This window comes from Balaenoptera ricei, chromosome 6, assembly GCF_028023285.1.
Source record: "Balaenoptera ricei isolate mBalRic1 chromosome 6, mBalRic1.hap2, whole genome shotgun sequence".
NCBI lineage: Eukaryota > Metazoa > Chordata > Mammalia > Artiodactyla > Balaenopteridae > Balaenoptera > Balaenoptera ricei.
Genome location: NC_082644.1, coordinates 86,768,834 through 86,783,175, shown reverse-complemented (window position 1 = coordinate 86,783,175; position 14,342 = coordinate 86,768,834). Strand labels below are relative to the sequence as shown.

Below are 14,342 nucleotides of genomic sequence, written 5' to 3'. Positions count from 1 at the left end.
CCATCCAATTTTTATAGCTAAACTTAAGTTGGAAGTTATTAATCTGAGTAAATATTGAGAATTTTCTTTACTAGAGCAACCTGATTTTTGAGCAAGGGTGGACAGAGGATGGCACAGTTAGACATAATTGAATGTGTTAGCATCATAATGTGGAGCGTAGACCTGTTGTGTCTCTGCAGTTGCTTTGGATGAGGCTTTTAGTTACATCGCTAGACTGTTTATTTTATTTATTTTTGGCTGTGTTGGGTCATTGTTATTGCGCGCGGGCTTTCTCTAGTTGTGGCGAGCAGGGGCTACTCTTCTTTGCGGTGCGCAGGCTTCTCATTACGGTGGCTTCTCTTTTTGCAGAGCACGGGCTCTAGGTGCGCGGGCTTCAGTAGTTTTGGCATGTGGGCTCAGTAGTTGCGGCGCACGGGCTTAGTTGCTCCGCGGCATGGGGGATCTTCCCGGACCAGGGCTCGAACCTGTGCCTGCAGGCGGATTCTTAACCACTGTGCCACCAGGGAATCCCCGGTAAGGTAGTTCTTGATTAGTCCTGTGATTGTTGTGTAGTGTCTGGGTCTAGTCACTAGTTTTCTGGTTGTTTCCTGCTAACCACATATATCAGGCATCTGTTTTCATGTAGGTTCATCTTTGGTTAAATCATAGCTTGCTTTATGTTTTCTCTCGACAGAGTGTATGGATTGTAAACACATACTTGAACTCTATAGTGGTAGTCTAGTTAATTTGTTCAGCAAATGTTAGATTCCTAACATCACATTGTCTATCTGTAGATCAAGCAAATGCTTGAACTCTATAATGAATTAACGAGTGAGTTTTGAGCAAGTAGACAAAGAGGGGCCATGTACACAGTCTTATTTTTCCCCTAGCTCTTCTGTCATTTCATGTTACTTTTTAAAGGATCTGAACACTTTTCCTTCTCCCCTCTATGTTAGGGGTTCCTGTTGTCCTCATTTATTCCTGTTGAATTTGTCCCTCCCTAGACTGAATCTCTTTGAGGGCAAGAAATATTTCTTTTTGTTTTCATAGCATCTAGCACATGGTAGACATGCAGTAAGTATTTGAATTAATTGTGACTTTTATTCAGTAAGACTTATAAAGCACTCAGTCACACTTCATCTTTTTTTTTTTTTTTTAAATAAACCACTCATATGATGGTTCATTTTTTTTTTTTTTTTAATTTTTTATTTATTTATTTATTTTTAGCTGTGTTGGGTCTTCGTTTCTGTGTGAGGGCTTTCTCTAGTTGTGGCAAGTGGGGAGGCCACTCTTCATTGCGGTGCGCGGGCCTTTCAGTGTCGCGGCCTCTCTTGTTGCGGAGCACGGGCTCCAGACGCGCAGGCTCAGCAGCTGTGGCTCACGGGCCTAGTTGCTCCGCGGCATGTGGGATCTTCCCAGCCCAGGGCTCGAACCCGTGTCCCCTGCATTGGCAGGCAGATTCTCAACCACTGCACCACCAGGGAAGCCTCACACTTCATCTTTTCAAATGTGTGTATGTGTGTGTATATATGTATAAATTTTTTATTGATTTGGACTGGTCATGGTCTAGATATTTTCCAAATCCATGTAATCCTTAAGAGATAAATCTTGAAAAGATGGTTTAGAGCAATCTACTTTGAGGTTACCAGAGTAAGTAAAATGATTTTAGACATACTTCCTTGAGGGGAAAATAATCCTTGTGCGTGCAAATCTGGATTGTGGAAGTGAAGGAAAGAAAAATTTATTAAAAGAATGTGTAAGTCTTAACTTTTCCTAACCTTTATGTTCACCTGCTCGGTACATGTAATGGTTAGAGACTTCCTTAGTTGCACGTGCCTCCCTTCCCCCCTTTCCCATTAATTTGTTGGACTGTGGGGTGAGAAAGGAGGGTGGAGCCTTTCAGCTATTTTCACCAGCCCTGGTTCTGCTCTGTTCCCAGAAAGACATGGGCCCATTTTGTTGTTTGCCTTAACTCAAGAATGGGAATAATAGTTTATTTTTAAAAAAGAGGGTCCCATTGCTGGACAGTAATGGTCCTTCCCCGGTAAGTAGTACCAGTTCTTGAATGGTTTAATGACTGCATAATAGTCCGCCAAGCACACATACCATAATCTCACTTAACAAATACTTATTTGTTAAACATTTAGGTTACTTCTAGTTCTCTTTTAAATTGTTGCTGTAATGTGATGAACATATTTGTGCTTATGGCTTTTCTCATATTTTGGAATATAATCTCAGAATTTGTCAGATTCGAACTGTTAAGTTGTTAATGAAATCTCCTTGATTACTTTCCAGGAGATTAATATTTGCCATCATGGAAGTAGTGATAATATTTGGATTTTCAGATAATTTGGATTCGACCGCTTCATTTTTTAGGTACCCAGACTTGGACCTAGAGGAGTAAGGCACTTGTTGGAGTCAACGTTGACCAAGCACCTACCTTGTCATTTTTTGTTTTGTTTTTTTCCCTTTGTCTGTTAGCCTATGATTTGAGTGCCTTTGAGCAGATGGTACGCAGCTTTTGTAACAGTGAACAATTTTTTTTCTGGAGAGTAATGTGGCCATTTTGGAGAAGGCCGTTTGGCCTTTTGAGCAATTTATTTTGTGGAAAGTACATTATTTAATATTGGTCTAGAGATCATACACCTGTATATCCTCTACTTCACTTATATGAGAAAAATGTAAATGAAGGAAGCTGTCATCAGAAGTGATTTTGGAGGAAGCAAGTTCTGGGACAATATGTGGACCTAAGTCCAATGTTATTTTTAACACAATAACTACAACAATTTGCCACATTAACAGTAATACTACACTGTAACACAAAGGTTAAATTGTTGGTTATATTATGGTTAACAAGACAGGGAAAGGACACATTAAACAGAAGATGTCCTTAAAATAGTAATGTGTTATTGCTTAAAAGGTTAAACTGTTTTCTATAATTCTAGTCTTGTGAAACAGAAAACAGTTATGCTGGGTGAATTAGTCATATAGTTGTATATAAATAAATAAACAATAGAAATGAGAAGTGTAGGGAGTTGCAGATTCAGTCCCATCTCAGGAATGTTTTCATGGCAGGACTTTTTAAATATAGGTGCATCCTGAGAGAAGGCTGAAGTTACCATGTCTTTGTAATGCTCAGCAGTTCGTAGGTTAGGGAAAAATAGAACTGTACTGATTTTCAGATATAGTATAACCTCAGTAATCTTAACTGAGGGAGAGTTAGGGAAGTAGTGGAAGTCAGAAACAACTTACAAGGAAACATTTATTTTTAAATGTTTAAAATAGCTTTAAATAGGCATTGTGGAATAGTTGTTCCTTACTAATCCAACTAGGTAGATTATAAAGAAGAATGTTACTTTTCAAACTCTTCAGTTAGAAGGTGGTTTAGTGGGTTGAGTCTGAACCTTAGAGCCAGATAGACTTGGCTTCAAATTATGGCTCTGGTGTTTATGAGATGTTTCCCTTTAAGCAAGTTGGTTAACCCTAACTTGCAGTATGTAAAGATCAGAAAGCCCAGTTTGGTTCCTGGCATGAAGTTTACTATTACCAGATTGAGGTTTTAAAAACTGCTGTATTGCTTAGATAAAAAAGTCATCTTTCATAATTAAACTAATACAGCTAGATTTTGGAGAAGAAACTCCTTGAGTATGGCACAACAGTTTTTATTCTATTATATACATGTATGTTATGTTAGTTTTCTATTGTGTGTAACAAATAACCACAAATTTAGTAGCTTAAAACACAAATCTATTATCTCACAGTTTCCATGGATTGAAGTCCTGGTATGGGTTAGCTGTAGAGTCTTCTGTTCAGGGTCTTATTTGGCTGGAGCTGTGATTTTTATTAGAGACTTGATGGCCTCTTCCAAGCTCACTGTTGTTGGTGTAATGTGGTTCTTGTGATTATAGGGCTGAGGTTCCCCCACTTTCTTGCTGGCTGTCCACTGGTGACCATTCTCAGTTCCTAGGTGCCCTCAGGTCTCTTACCACATGGCCCCCTTCATATGACTTATCAAAACACAGCAGCTTAGTCTATAGGGTTGGCAGGAGAATCTCTTTAGGAAGGGCTCAACTTCTCTTTTGAGAACTTCCTCTGATTGTCAGGCCTACCCAAGGTAATCTCCCCTTTGATTAACTTAGAATTCAGTGACTTGGAATCTTAATTATATTTGAAAATCCCTTCACCTGTGTGAAAGGGTTTGTGTAATTTAGGTCATATAATTTAACCTAATCATGGGAATGAAATTCACCATATTTACAGTCCTGCCCACATACCAGGGAGGGATGGATTATACAAGAGATATACACCAGAGGTGGGAATCTTGGAGACCATCTTAGAATTCTCACTTCCCTTCTCTCCCCCTACTCTCCCACTTCCCCCCGCAAGGACCAGGGTTTGCCAATTTTTTACTTACATATTACTGAAATCTGTTTTCCCAGCCAGCTCTTGTAGTAGCAGTTTGTGAGACTGCTTTAGGTATGATAGTTGAAGGTAGATGGCCTTGTTAAAACACTCTTCAAATGTACTTATTGTGCAAAGTGTAAGCTTAAGATTGCAGAAAGAACATGAAGCCTACATCAAGGAACAGACCATTTTGAGAGACGAGAGAATTGCTTTAAAGTGGCAAAAGCACTCCTTACATTGAATGAGTCAGGAATGTGAAAAATACTTCTTCCTTTGAAATATTTTCTACTCTTGCCCTCAGATAAACCCAAGGCTCCTACCTCTATTCTAATTTTTGCCTGTATTATGGCATTTAAAACATTTTTCTGTAGTTGGCTGCTTGCATCTTTTTTTTTTAAACTAGAATAAGCTCCTTGAGGGTGGGATCCATGTTTTATTTTCTTTTCTCACATAGCTCTTTGCTTATAAGAGGCAGTAAGTAAATATTCCTTGATTCAGTCATTCATGCTTCATCACAGTGGTAAAGGATATTGGCACATTCATGTTTATAGTACAGAGATAAGCTTTAGTTCATGTCCACAACATTTTGTGGAGCAGTACTACTGAATTCTAAAGTTACTGCCCTCAAGTTTTTTGCTTTCAATCCTAGGAAAGTCTTTGGAAGTAATTTTACTGTTAGCAACAGGCCTGGTCATTTATCTGTTTACCAGGCTCATAGCAAACCAGAAACAAAAATGTATAAAGGGACTAAAGAAGGTTATTATAGCAGGATTATTCATGTAATTAGCATGCCACTTTATGATTTGTCTCTGCCTTCCTCTCTGGCTACTTCCTTACTGACCAGTTACACTGAACATTTTGTAGTTTCTTGACTACACTGTTACCAATACCTCTCCAAAGCACCAGTATGGACCATTATCACAGAAAGATACTTTTTTATACAGTGATTTGCTTTTGTTTCTTTTTTATAGCATATACTTCTTGAAGGTAGGAAATCATGACTATCTTTTGTTTTAGTGCCTGTCACAGAATAAACACTTAACATGTAAGGGAATGAGTGCAGCAATGAAACTAAAAACAAGACAGCCTTAAAGCACATGGTTTTTAGTGTAGGAACAAGCGGGTACATAAACCTTAACCCCCAAAGGCAGTTCATGCCACAGCACAGTGGAACAGGTGATACTCATGATGTCTGTGATCAAAAATACTACAGATTAAGTATACTTACATATGAATTTAAGGGGATTAACTCACAATCTCATCAAGCATTTAAAACATGCAGTCATTTACTTTGAGGCTTATGATCTTGTCCTTTATTCATTAGGAAGGTTGCTAGGTTTGTGTTGAATAGAGCTGAGATATCCACAATGAAAATCTTGTTTTCTATACTTGTGATCACTATAGAAATTTTGCCATAGATGTTCTGAAATCTCTCTTTCCTTGCATGATCATTTGGAAGGTTAGCTTAAAAAGAGAATGAAAAATTAATCATCGCCAGGAAGACACTAATCTTTCTGTACTTAAGTGATTTTTACTTCAGGTTTTCTTGACATGAAGTCTTATCTATCATTTAGGGTTTCAGAATTAATGCCAACAGAAAAGATATCAATAGATATTATATGGGAAACATAGGAAGGACTTTGCGTTCTTGAGCAGTGCTATTTTGCCTTTAAAGAAAGTTTTTATAAGAGAGATCCATTGCCAGAGGCAACCTTTGTCATCCTTATATTTGTTTTGATGTTTAAGATTAATTTTTTATTTCTTTTCAGTCTCTGCTAACAAAATCATCAAATACCTAGAAAATCCAGACTGTCCTTCATAGGCATGATTCTCCACATTGGTGCAGCTAGCCATGAACTATCCTTTTCTTCTCCCTCTTTTTCCCAGATATCTCCCGGGGCCAATTCAGCACCTCTACCTGGCCATCCTAACAAGGTGATTTGTGAAAGGGTGAGACTTCAGAGCCTGTTCCCTCTCCTCCCAAGTGATCAGAACACTACCGTTCAAGAGGATGCTCACTTCAAAGCTTTCTTCCAGGTTCTTATATATTTACCCTTTCCCTTCATAGGGCTGAAAGCCACAAGATACATTCTAGGTTGTTTCTAGGAAGGCTTGAAACAAAATTCTCAGAATCTTCTTACTTCTTATTTTCTATTGTATGTGGGAATAAGTATTCTTCTTAGAGGGCGTCTTTAACATAACTTTTTCAGCCAGCTTTTCTGAAGAATGTTTGTCTTGTCTTGAGCTGCTGTTGCTATTTGACCACTTAATATTCTTGTTTTTTGATCTTTTGGTCTTAATCACTTGTCCTAATAGGTCAAGTTCTGTAAGAAGGTAGAAGATATTACAGAATATGTGAAATTGTATAGGGAAGGTAAAATGGAAGCATGTAAGGTATTTTTTAAAGCCATCACTACTTATTTGCTTAGCATCCAGAGTTTGATGGTAATGCATATTTCAAAGAAAAAACATGGTTACTTGCCTTTTGTGACTTTTTATACCTGTGGGTAAAATGTGTTTAAAAATTTGGTTACATACAAAATGAAAACAAATTAAGGTATGAATGGATTTAAACTGTCATTAGGTTATTAACAAGAATACTAGAATGTGCTCACATAAATCATTGGCTACTACATTTACAATCCATTATTCCTAGAGAAGCAAGTTTTAGTAATGGAAGTCCTTACTACCACAAAGGAAACTAAGTTACAGAATTGCTTTTGTATACTAGGGTTGTGGGCCAAGTCATGTAATTGTACATGTGTATATAAACCTGAGGTAGTGAGAGTTGCTAATCAAAGCTAGGACTTTTGGATAGAGCTAGCTCATTTTCTGTTTGTGTGGGAGTGACAGGTTGGGACTTGGGACTAGTTCTGAAAGAGAAGTGCTTGTGACACATTAAGTTGGAGGTGTAGGATTTCTGAGGGTAGGTGTGTAGGTGATCTAGGGCTCTTTAATCTGCTTTCCTTGTTAATATTTGTGCCAGGTTCTCTGCTTTGTGTGTATTGTCTCCTTTTGTTTTTAACCGTCATAATAAACTAGTCCTGGATGGTTTTCTAGATGAAGAAATAGGCTCAGAGAATCTCGCTGAGATGCCCAATTACATATCTAGTTATTGGCAGAACAGAAACTCAAATCCAACTTTTGCTATTTCTTGTCTACTATATCATACCAGCTTTGGATATTAACAGATAATTCTGTAAACACAGTTCAGTGTATGTTAAGAGACATCATCTGTATTGAATTGAATGGCATATTGATTGCCATTTTGGATACATCATTAGCTTGCAAGAGCTTGATCTTTAGCAATAGACCAATATAACTAAGGAAGAAATTGACTTTGTACCGTGGCTACTGCCACTAATAAACAGTTATTTGACACTTTCTGTGTTCTCCATACCTCCTTTGAGTCTTTAAGCTAATATTAACTCAATATTAACTTTAAACGCAAAGAGTAGCTGCCAAATGCAATAGATTAAACCCATGTTTTGGGACTTCCCTGGTGGCACAGTGGTTAAGAATCTGCCTGCCAATGCAGAGGACACGGGTTCAAGCCCTGATCCATGCCGACATGCCACAGAGCAACTAAGCCCGTGCGCCACAACTACTGAAGCCCGTGCGCCTAGAGCTCCACAACAAGAGAAGCCACCGCAATGAGAAGCCCGTGCACCGCAACAAAGAGTAGCCCCCGCTCACCGCAACTAGAGAAAGCCTGCGTGCAGCAACGAAGACCCAAGCAACCATAAATATATAAATTAATTAGTATTTTTTTAAAAAGAATTAAACCCATGTTTTGAAAATAAAACCAAAAAGTTAGACCCAATTCCATTTGGATGTTGCAGAAAGGTGAAAGGTATTACTGGTAAATTTTTATTTATAGTCCTAATTTAACTTAAATCTTACTTTTCTCTAACTTTAGAATAAGGCCCTCAATGTACTTTGCTCCCAAGAGAGACTGGAGATTTTCTTTGCCCACTTATTACCCTACCACTGTTCCACATGAAGCAAAGTAAATCCTTCTCACATCCCCTTCGAGATATTGTCAGATACCTTCAACCAATTCTGATACCATAATTGGGTGTGATTTCTTAGTTCCAGTTATGGTTCTCATCCTTATAAAACTTAGTTGCCATGTAAAAACGAGAACCTATGCAGCCACGTCGTATCCTCAGAAAGTTATTCCCTTAATGCATTGTTTTCTCTCGGCTTTCCTCCAAGTTCCTTTCCTCCCAACTCTTCCTGCTTTTCCTTCCCCCTTGACTCCATCCATTCTAAACAGACTCACCTACCTCTTCCATTTTTTTCTTAAAGCACCCTCTCCACTTCCATATTGTAGCTGAAACTAGTCTCTTTTATGAGGACATCATTTTCCCTGTAGCCTTCTCTAAGGGTAAAGAAATTACTGCTTTTTCCTGCTCCAAGCATGGGATTGGGTATGTGGCTAGTAGGTAGGATGGTCATAGAGGTGAAGGAAAGTGTTGATACTCTCCTGGATCCTTGTTTTTAATCACCAGTCTTCTTTGAACAAAAAGCTCATCCTGTTTTTGATCTCTTTTTATCATTCATCTCCACTACTTACCAAGTTTGTGTCACTGTCCTTGTTTATTAAAGACTTTGGCACTTTGCTCCTTTTTACTTGTTTCTCTAGTCAAAATCTTTCAAATTTTGCGTGCTTTTTAATTTTAAAAATTATGAAATATTTCATATATGCAAGTTATAAAATATAAAGAAGACATATGTATAAGTTTTAAAAACCCACCATCTAGCTGAAGAAATCAGCTATTGCCAATGTTTTAGAAGCTTCCATAGTATATTCAGGTGCTGTCCCAAACCTGTGCCTTGGGTAAACCTCTGTTGAATTTTGTGTTTAGTATCTCTTTGCTTTTCTGTGTGGTTTTTACCACATATAGTATACCTCAATACTGTACTATTTAGTTTCTGAACTTAATATAAATGGTATCATACTTTGTGTATTTTTGTCATTTTTAGATTCATCCATATTGATGCATGTGGCTGTGTCCTGTAGATTCATTTTCCAGCTTTTAGCGTTGCATTTATATGAATGTACTGTACTGTAGTTTATCCCTTCTCTTTTTGATGGACATTTGGGTAGTCTCCAGTTTTGTATTATTATCATTACAAACAGTGCTGCCATGAATATTCTTGTGTGTTTCCTGGTGTACATTTAGTTGGTATTTTAATGTTCCTTTAAAAATGGTGGCTTTGTGTACTTCTTGCTCTGTTTTTTTTTTTTCCCTACAAAAGAGGTTTGAGTAGATGCACATTAGAATCAAAGTGCCTCCTGTAACTTTTTTAAATTAAAATTAAGGTATAATTAACATACAGTAAAATTCACCTTTTTCCGTGTACAGGTCTGTGAGTTTTGACAAACGCATACAGACGTGGGACCATTGCAATCAAGATATAGGATAGTTTCAGCACCCCCCAAAATTCCCTCATGTCTGTTTGCTATCAGCCCCGTATAATTTTAAAACTAACAGTTTCATGCTACCAACCAATTCAGTGATTGTGATTGAAGATTGTATGCTTTCATTAAAAAGTCATGTACATTGTGGGGAACTTGAATTTCAGGTGTGGCACAACCCTTGATTTCAGGTGTGTGTGTGTTTAACATATATATACATTCTTTTTTTTAATATTCTTTTCCATTATGGTTTATCATAGGATATTGAATATAGTTTTCTGTGCTATACAGTAGGACCTTGTTGTTTATCCATTCTATATAGAAAAGCTTACATCTGCTGACCCCAACCTCCCACTCCACCCCTCCCCCAGTCTGCTCCCCCTTGGCAACCACAAGTCTGTTCTCTATGTCTGTGAGTCTGTTTCTGTTTTGTAGATAGGTTCATTGGTACCATACTTTAGTGATATCATATGGTATTTGTCTTTCTCTTTCTGACTTCACTTAGCATGATTATCTAGTTGCATCCATGTTGCTGCAAATGGCATTATTTCGTTCTTCTTTATGACTGGGTAGTATTCCATTTGTGTGTGTGTATACACACACACACACACCCCCCTCACATATTCGTTATCCGTTCTTCTATTGATGGACATTTAGGTTGTTTCCATGTCTTGGATATTGTGTACAATGCTGCTATGAACGTAAGGGTGCATGTATCTTTTTGAATTAGAGTTTTGTCTGGATATATGCTCAGGAGTGGGATTGCTGGATTGTATGGTAATTCTGTTTTTAGTTTTCTGAGGAACCTCCATACTGTTTTCCATAGTGGCTGTACCAACTTACATTCCCACCAACAGTGTAGGAGGGTTCCCTTTTCTCTTCAGGGCTGTGTGTGTATGTGTGTGTGCATGCACGCACGTGTCTTAATACAGCTATTTGATAACTTTATTTTGTAAATTTACTAAAGTTAGGTGATTGAAATTTGTTGATTTATACATATAAAGAAATATATTAGATTTCTGAAAGACTACTGTAAAAATGTCTCTTCTCCAGCAAATTTATAGACTTAATAAAAATTTTAGCCAAAAATATAAGAAATTTTTTATTTTAGAGCTTTACGGAGTTATCCTTTTTCCCCCCATTAATTAATTTATTTATCTACTTTTGGCTGCGTTGGGTCTTCATTGCTGTGTGCAGGCTTTCTCTAGTTGTGGTGAGTGGGGGCTACTCTTCGTTCCGGTGTGCGGGCTTCTCACTGTGGTGGCTTCTCTTGTTGTGGAGCACGGGCTCAGTAGTTGTGGCTCACAGGCTCTAGAGCGCCGGCTCAGTAGTTGTGGCACACGGGCTTAGTTGCTCCATGGCAAATAGGATCTTCCTGGACCAGGGCTCAAACCCATGGCCCCTGCATTGGCAGGCAGATTCTTAACCACTGCGCCACCAGGGAAGTCCTAGAGTTATCCTTAAATTCATAAGATCATCAAAGGAAAGACAGGAACAAAAACTTTTCCAAAAATTGTCATAAAGGGAAGTATACCATAATGATACTAAATCATATTGTAAAGAAATAGTTTCAAGTCAGTGAGTTCCATGTTGTTAAAATACAGTGGATGTTTTGCAGCCCTCATTCTACATGACCTCTTAGTTGAACCCTTGAAACTCCATTACACTGGCTTTCACCATCACACTCCACTCTCCTCTCATCAGGTAGTCAACGTAAAATGTTGGAGCTTCTCAGGGTTCAGTATTGGGCCTCCTTTTCATTGTATAAACTATTTTGAGCAATTTTTGTCAATGCCTGTAACTTCGTCGACGTACCATCTATCTGTAGTATACCAAAAAGTACTGATTAACATATCTAGTCTGAGCTTCAGTTGTCTGCAGAATGACTCCATGTGGAGGGATCCCTTGATTCACAGGGATCCCTTGATTTCAGGTTGTTCTTAACAGCTTTTCTGTTTTTGTTGGTTTCATGTTTATGCTTCAGATTATTTCATTGATCCTTGTTTATAGCTTCTGTGGAACTAAATATAGCATTTGAAAACAGTACAATTACAGCATCAATGTAAATCAGTTTTTGTGAACCAGTGATGTTCTAAGAAAAATCTGGGACTTAAGGTTGTTAATACATTATTCAGAAATTAGCCAAACAGGCCTCCCTAAACTCAGGAAGCCACTGCTGGGTTAGCAGTTATGGCCAATGAATATAGAAACATAATATTTTCACACGGTATTTTATCCTCTTCATTATGATGGAATTGCAATATGTTATACCACTACATTCCCTTTGCAAGCACTCACTGCACATAAAATTGTTCTGTTCTTTGGCCTTTTATGAAAAAACACAAACTTGAACCATGTCAAAAAGCAAAGGTCTGATTTTTTTTTTTTTAATGCATGCTGTGGTAACTTTTGAAAACAGAATATTTGAAGTCTCTTTTCCCTCCCGTACCTACAAGTAAAATAACATTCCAGGAGGATGTACTGTTTGAGTGGTTATGAGGTGGGATTTTGTTCTGAAATCTTTTGAGCTGAGGAGTCAAAGCTGTGCATTGGAAAATTAAAGTCCTTTGTGAAGTATATGAAACAGGACTATATATATGTTGTGTAGTTCAAAGGCAGTATATTCACTGAATTGTCTTTTGTACATCTTCACTAATAGAAACATTTTACATAAATTTGAATATAGTTTAAACAAAGACTTTCGTTTGTGGAAAATTAAATGAAAGAATGTGTAGAGATCATTTTGTAAATTGTGTGATTCAAATGTAAAGTTATTAATTACTTGCTTATTATTTACAAAAAGGGATCTGTCTTGGTGGTGGTTCTTTATTAGCAAGTTGCTTTATGTAGAGTGTTTCAGTTTTCTAAGTGCTTTCATGTCTCTTATTTTAAATTAATGGAATTCAGTAAGTGTTTTCTCTCGCGGGCCATTTAAATTTAATGGTTGTGGAATGAGAAACTTAATCTTTTGTCAGATAGAATAAGGTAAATAGAGTCTGGAAGTTTAAAAGAGGATTGGGAACTCATAAATCATGCTATGCTTATTTATTTGTAAATCTGAGATGAATGGTAGTCCTGAATAATGAGGGGAGAGCGGACCAGGTTATTGGAGATTTTACCTCCCCGACTCTAGTTGCCCCCTTGCTCCTTTGAGAAGTCCTTGGGGCTCACTAGTGTTTGCTGAAATCAGAAGTACTTTTCAATCACCATTTTTAATCTAGAACTTGGAACCTGTTTCTGCTTTGAGGAAAGTTTGCATTATCTTCAAGACTTCCTGATTGACATATATATAAATATTATTTATATTTTATGTGTGTGTGTGTTTATACATATGCACGTGTGTTTGTATTTTTTTTTCTCCCGTGGTATTTAGCATTTAATCATTTCTGATTTGCTTTTTTGAAACTGTGGAATACTTTCTTATGGGTTGTTTTCACTTCTAATAATGATGTTTTGGTTATAAAGATTTGGTGTTACAGAGGTGTAATCCTGTACTCATTTTATCAGATGCTGAATACTGAGTATAAAAGCTAGCTAGCTAATTTTCTTCTGTCCTTCCTTCCTTCCTCCCTTGATCCCTGAATCTGCATCCGTATTCTGTACTGTAGTATCTCTACAGTATTCTGTACCAGTAGAGACAGTACTAGTACCTGACTTCACTCAACATCTTACAGGTTTAAGTTGTCAACATCTAGTACTTTCTAAAGTCAGCCTACTGGCACAGAGTCAGCAGGGACAGGAGGGAACTGCTCCCCCCTCAGATTTCAAAACGTAAATTTTTCTGTAATGGTGAGTTTATCCTTAGGGACTTTTCTTAAGAGAGTCCCTTATCTCTTAGTTCAGTGGTTCTCAGAGTGTAGTCCCAGACGAGCAATACCAAGCATCATATGGGATCATGTTAGAAATGCAGAATTCTTGGGTCCCAATCCAAACTCTCTGAATCAGAGACTGGGGAGTGGACCCAACAATCTGGTGTTTCTGATGCATGCAAAAGTTTGAGAACCACTGTCCTAGGTAATGGGAGTATCCCTCCAGATTCTGCTTTGCATTTACTTCTGTCAAGAGTCGTTGTGGTAGCATAATTCTAAATCAGTTTTTATATTAATTTCTTAGTTTAGAGGTTCACAGACAACATGGGTAGTGAAAAATTTGAACCCCAGCCTTGGTGTGAGGAGCTAACCTGTTGTTTGAGTTCTCAGGGATGTGATCACTCCTCCAGTTCTCAATACATACAGAGTAGACACTCTGTGCCAATGGCTGACTTCTTCTAGTCTTCCCTTTTATTGAAAGCATAGTACTTTGGAAATTTTGGCCTTATGCAGGGGTGTCAGTGATAAGACCTTATCTTCTGTCCCTCCTGCAAATATCAAAAAACAAACCTGGTTTTCAGTTTTCCTCTTTGTTTCTGGTCCTTGGAAATTTCTCTTTTTCTCTGAATCCAGCAATACCTTTAAAAAAAATTTTTTTGTTTTTTGTATTTAAGCCATTATTTCTAGATGTTTATGTTAGGATTTTCACTTTTAGTCCATGATTT

The 14,342-nt window shown here is 37.6% G+C and overlaps 1 protein-coding gene across 8 annotated transcripts in view; it reads left to right on the top strand.

Moving 5' to 3' along the window:
* Positions 1-14,342, top strand: part of RNF38 (ring finger protein 38) — a 123,750-nt gene that overhangs the window by 66,636 nt on the left and 42,772 nt on the right. For 2 of the 8 annotated variants that reach the window (XM_059925077.1, XM_059925079.1), the window contains one exon: positions 6,271-6,318. The exons of 4 other annotated variants lie outside the window; for them this stretch is intronic. The gene's annotated coding sequence lies outside the window, so the exon portion shown is untranslated. Of the gene's footprint in view, positions 1-450; positions 514-6,270; positions 6,421-14,342 lie in introns of those variants that run through there. 2 more of the 8 variants (XM_059925076.1, XM_059925083.1) reach the window with 2 other exon arrangements.